The sequence below is a fragment of the Cebus imitator genome, unplaced genomic scaffold, assembly GCF_001604975.1.
Source record: "Cebus imitator isolate Cc_AM_T3 unplaced genomic scaffold, Cebus_imitator-1.0 Scaffold285, whole genome shotgun sequence".
NCBI classification, from domain to species: Eukaryota; Metazoa; Chordata; class Mammalia; order Primates; family Cebidae; genus Cebus; species Cebus imitator.
The window spans coordinates 1,502,572-1,508,599 of NW_016107600.1; the positions used below are offsets into that span (position 1 = coordinate 1,502,572).

The 6,028-nt window shown below is 42.1% G+C and overlaps 1 long non-coding RNA gene across 2 annotated transcripts in view; it reads left to right on the forward strand.

The window, feature by feature from the left end:
- The window catches only part of LOC119467405, a 64,062-nt gene extending 59,137 nt beyond the window's left edge, over window positions 1-4,925 (forward strand). For both annotated transcript variants that reach the window (XR_005195942.1, XR_005195943.1), the window contains exons 2-3: window positions 2,993-3,617; window positions 3,814-4,925. This is a non-coding gene — a long non-coding RNA (uncharacterized LOC119467405). The remainder of the gene's footprint in view (window positions 1-2,992; window positions 3,618-3,813) is intronic.
- Window positions 4,926-6,028: the final 1,103 nt, after the last annotated feature.

The window sequence follows — 6,028 nt, forward strand, 5'->3', positions numbered from 1 at the left end:
AAAAAAAAAAAAAAAAAAAAGTGACATGATATTGCTGTTTCTTTCTGATTAACATATTTTCAAAGCTGAATGAAGAAACCTGTATTAGGAAAACAGATCTGAAGGCTTCTATTAGTGTGAGGGGGGCAGGAAAGAAGAAACAATATGGCTGTTCAGAGATCCCTTTCTCACACTAGCTCCTGCCCTGGATGGCAGAGCAGTGGGTGGGAGGTGGAGGATTGCCAACAGTCATAATCCCCCCTCCCCACTAACCTTCTTACCCTCATTTTCTTTCCTCAGGGCCCCCCAACCAAAAGGGAGTCTGTCACTGTAATTAAGCAGTCTGTAATCAACAAAGTCCCATTAAGAAGTAATGAGGCCAGTAATGCAGTGGGTACTATTGGTGGGGGATTAGTGAAACTCATGTGATTTCTTGCAAGTCTCCCACTTTCTGAGGAAGTGTTGCGGGGGTGGGTGGATAAACTGTTGACTCAGCACTATTAGCATTAGTCCCTGCACTCTGCCCCATACTCTCAAGTTAAGCACCTTGCTGAAGTTGATTGGATGTGTTGGGTAGGATGTGGCTCCCAGCTCTGATAAAGGCATGTATGTGAGCTCCTTGCTGGCAGGCTTATATCATAGCTATCTCTGCATTCCCAGTGCCTGGCACATCATAAGTGCTCAGTAAATGTTCCATGAATCCCAGGAGAGGGGGGATTAGAAGTACACATTGAGCCTAAGACTCAAATGTCCCACCTTTTTGCTTAAAACTTTCTCAAAAAGTTTGTGGCTCTGTGAGCATCTGGGTAAATATTGACCAAAGAGGATCTTGGTACTAAGGACTATAAGCTCTTTTCACACTCTTCACATATTGAATCTTGCCTTTGTTGTAATTATCCACACATGAGGGCATAAGTTCTTGGAGGGCTATGACCATTTTATATAGTTTTATACTCTACAGAGTGTGGGTTGGGTGTAAAGCTCTAATGTATATTTTGCAGGAGCCAGGATTGAAGCTAGACATATGGAAAAGCTGTCATGCCAGAAAGCTAATGCCAAAGGTCCCCAGAACACTCTTTTCTATTAATTTTAGAGTCTAGTAAAATAGTAAAAGCTAAGTTGGGAGGAACTAATCAATCTGGAGATTCCTAAAATGTATTATATGATCTGTGTCAGGGGAGCTTGCTCTGTATGAAAATGTAGTTCATTCACCTTCCTAACATGAATCCTGTGGAGTCTAAAGTCTTAAACGTGGAAGCAGCAGAATGACCTCTCCAAGTATGTTTCAGCCCAAGGCCTCTGGGAGCTTGTGCAACCTTAGCATCTCTTGAGCTTGTGGTTTTTATGGTTTTCCTCAGCCTAGAACTAGATGGTCCACTCAGGAAACTGAAGGATAGCAGTTCATATCATTCATTCCCTTCCTTTCACAACACCACCTCTAAGTTGTCCAAACTCTTCTCAAGCAAACATAGTTCATAACTTCTTTCAAGGTAGAAAGTTATTCTGAAGAAGAAGGCAATATGGAGTGGGGGTTATGGGCACCTACTTCAAGTCACATAGATTTGGGTTTTAACCCAGAGCAGTTTCAATTAATTCTCCTGTTTACTTAAACAAGTTACTTAATCTTATGTCTGAAATAATGCTAATAATACCTATCACACGGTTTGTGAGGATTAAAAGAAAAGAAGGTGGCAGGTGTGGTGGCTCATGCCTGTAATCCCAGCACTTTGGGAGGCTGAGGCAGGTGGATCACCTGAGGCCAGTAGTTCGAGACCAGCCTGACCAACATCTAGAAAATATGTTTCTACTAAAAATACAGAATTTGCCGAGCATGGTAGCACATGCCTGTAATCCCAGCCATTCAGGAGGCTGAGGCAGGAGAATCGCTTGAACTCAGGAGGTGGAGGTTGCAGTGAGCTAAGATCATGCTGTTACACTCCAGCCTGGGCAACAAGAGCAAAACTCTGTCTAAAAAAAAAAAAAAAATAGTAAAGAAGGTATATAGAGCACCTCCTAGCACTGTGCCTGGCTCACAGTGAGTGAATGATCAAAAGCGTAGGTAAGGAGAATAGAGCTAAATCCAGCCTCCATCTGTCCTTTTTCAGTATGTACTGCATAATTTTGCCTAGGTTTATGTGAGCTCTGCGATTGTTCCTTGTGTGTCTTTATGTTTTGTTTCTCTACTTAGACTGTAAGCACCTCTTACCAGACCTGATATTCTTTCACATTATTGAATTCCACAGAAGCCTTTAGGGCAGGACCCCTGCTCAGGCATCAGATAATTGTAATTGGTCCATCTGCCATTTCTAGTTCATGAAATGTGTTATTTAATCCTCTACATCAGGGGAGCTTGCTTTGCATTAAGATATAGTTTGTCTACTTTCCTTAAGTGCATCCAGTGGAGGCTAAAAAGCCTTATATGTGGTCTGAAGAAAAGAGATGGTCAGGAACATTAGGGTACCTTGAAGGTGGTAAAAGAGAAGAGAGAACCTTAAAGCCTGGATGAGAAAATTGGGCCTGTTAGGCTTAACTGAATCCACACATTGAATGGAGTCTTCTCTTCCAAGCCTACAGGCATGAGCTTTGCAAGTTTGAGCACACACACTCTTGGCCTGAAACCACAGCTTCAGAATGAGCCTGGCACTAGGAGTTATCTCCATAATCTCCTTCCCTTTCCCAAACTAGAGTTATTTTTCCCTTGTTTCTTCTGATGTTGAGGCTATAATCCTGGCAAGAGTTGACCATTTCCCCAATATCGTGTGTTCATTTTTGTCATTATTTGGTGTGTTATTTTTGGAGTGATTTGCAGTGAATGTTTCATCTTAGCCCCACATGCTCCTGTTGTCCTGCATCCTTGGGCACAGCCATCTCTTCACTCAACATTTGGTGAGGTCTAGAATGAAACAAACCTTCTGAATGCTTCTTCCTCTTACAGAAACCCTTCTTGCTTGGTCAGACCCCTCAGGGAGCACCTTCTTGTGTTATATCTGAAATCTCCTGTTTTGGCTCTCAGTGTCATAGTTTGCTACCAGAAGTATGGATAATTGAGACCACAGAGAACCCTCCCTAAAACAGTGAAAAGCGTCAGAAGTCTTTGGTTTATAAAGGACTGAGGGCTCCGCTGTCTATGGCCCCGGCCCTGGGCTCAGCACTTACAAACTTTCCTGACACCTGGAACTGTGAACCTGGCACCAAGCAGAAAATAAACTCCAAGCAGCCAGTAAAAAAAGAAAAGAAAAGAAAAGAAAGCCTTTAGTTTAAAAGATGTGGAGATGAATTCTTGAGAGTTTAGATGCTTCTCCCACCCCTCCCCCTTCTGGCTTCACGATGTCCTGCCATTTGTACATTTGAGACATGTGCTAAAGTGTATCTACCCATCCTGCTCATCTTCACCTGCAAGAATGCTGGCTGATTCCATGTGTCCCACAGGGTGATGTGTTGATTCGGATAGTGGGCAGCAGAAAGCCTTTGCCATTCAGAATATGGAAATGGGAGAAATGGAGCCAGAAAATGTTTACAGAACGGTGAGAGAAGAAAAGGAAAAATACCCAAGGTACAGCTGACCTGTTTAAATGCAGAATATACTTAAAAGACTCCAAAGACTGAGGCTTTTGTAACATGAATGAGGAATATTAAAGGTAAAAGATTCTTGTTTTCCTACAGAGGTATTCCTAAACCTACCAAGCAGAGGAGAATCCACAATATCTGTTGTGGCAGGAAGTTCTTCTGCAGTCTACCCTTAATCCCTCCAATGCTAGTTTATTTGCCTATATTAATGTGTTGCTTTGTAAATGTTCTTAGGTTGCTTTTATTGTGTGTATTTTGTCGTCACAGGTAAACTCCTCCTGGGCAGGACCTGACTCTTCAGAGGAAGTTTTTAATCCCCCTCCCCAGAAGTGCCCACATCAAGGCCATGGTAGAGAAGAAGCTCAAGAGCAATCCCTAAGCAACCACACTTGGAAGCATCCTGCATCAGAGGGGTTTGTTCCAGGCTCAGATTTAATTCCACTATTTCCTTTTCCTAAGACAAGTATTGTCTGAAGCAGTCTGTGTGATTTTGAGATGAAAAGATTGCAGAACTCAGCTCCCAGGTTGTCTCGTATCTGATTCTTTGACAGGGGAAAAGAAGGGGACTCTTCTGCACAATAGCTGAGCAGACAGGAGAGAAAAAACTTGAAGATTCACAGTGGAGTGAGGCTAATTGGAGCCTTCCTCAGAGAAGCTCAACTTTCCCAGTTTTACCTATCCCATTCCTTGCCATTCCCACCTGTAATTCTGTCTTGGCAAGAACCCCACACTGAATGTTCTCAAAGTACTTTGTAGACTTTAATTAGTTCTGTGGGAAGTCAGGCAAAGCTCAGCCTTCATTCTGCCAACAGAGATGACAGTGGTGGGTGTGGAAGGAAGGCAAGAAGAAGATAGACACCCAGAACAGTTGTGCAACTTACTGAAGGCCATGTGGATAGAAGGAACTGGGTTTAAAACCCCTGAGTCTTGATAAAAGTGTCTTAGCCTTCCAGATTCCTAAACAGGTAGTGGGCTCATCCTACTAACCTACTTTGCTAGGGTGTTGTTGATGAATGCTTATAAACCCTGTCCCAGATGATAGGTTTGGAAGATTGTTAAGGAAAGCATGCCATTAAGTCCCTACTCACCCCCTCCTTGACAAATAGCCCTAGAGGGAAATGAATGTCAGCCAGAATCGGAGGGCCTCCACTTCAATGGGATGGACTGAGATTCAGCAACAGGAGAAATTTTCTAGCAGTGAGGGAAATCAAGGATGTGCTGGGGCTGGAGGGTAGGGTTTGGGAAGGCCTAAAACAGGTGACCCATGGCCAGACAGCCTGGAAAAGATCATCAAGGAATAACTGATTCCCATTGGTCGCTGTGGATGGTCATTTTCTTAAAATTCAGGACACTATTTTTGCAGTAGTTTCCCTTCCTCTTTTTGTAAGAGCAGAAGCTCCAGTAATTATTTTATCCTCAGTAATTTCTTTGGTCAATATTATATTATCCCCAGTAATTTCTTTGGTCAATTCCCACTCTCACTGGCCCCTTGGATATCTTCTCCCACTATAATTAATGAAAAGTTGGGGAACACTAATACCAAATGCTTTTTTATGTCAATTAGGAGAAAACAGAATTACGAAGGTCAACCTGCTGGTATAAAAAATATTACATAGATTAGCCCTGCTCTACACATATGTTCTCAAAATCGCTAAGTGGCCAATTTTATGTTGGGTAAATCTTAAATGACTTAATTTGCAAGTCTGAGTAATGTTCTCATAGAAACAAGAAACACAGTTAGGGAAAGAGAAACTAATATTTGAGCTTGAGACACTTTCCATATCCAAGTCTAATTGAATCTTTGCAGTCACCCAATAAAGAGGTCTTATTATTTCTATTTTATGGGTTAAACAACCAAAACTCAGAGAGTTGAAATACACTCAAAATCACTCTTCTAGGTGGAGCCTAAGTTTGAACGCAGCTCTGGCTCCCAAACTGTCCATTTTGTACTATGTCATGCTCAAAGGCATATTCTGCTTTTGTCAACGGTCAGACTATGTGCATTTAAGTTTCCCACACAAATTCCAGAAGAATTTTATCAACCAATTCACATGACCTTGAGTATTAATTTAGTTTAAAAATCTTTCCCCTTATGATTTAAAAAATATCCACTTTAAGAAATTATCTGGGCCACACGCACAGATCATGCAGGTTTGTTACCCAGGTATTCATGTGCCATGGTGGTGGTTTGCTGCATCCACTGCCCCACCATCTTCGTTAGGTATTTCTTCTAATGCTATCCCTCCCCAGAACTTAAAGCATAATAAATAAATTTAAAAAAAATTAAGTGGTAATTACGTTAAAAAGGAAATTTAAAAAAAGAAAAAGAAATTATCACCATGTGCAGGATTATCATAAGAATTTTTTAGGCCGGGCGCGGTGGCTCAAGCCTGTAATCCCAGCACTTTGGGAGGCCGAGGCGGGTGGATCACGAGGTCAAGAGATCAAGACCATCCTGGTCAACATGGTGAAACCCCGTCTC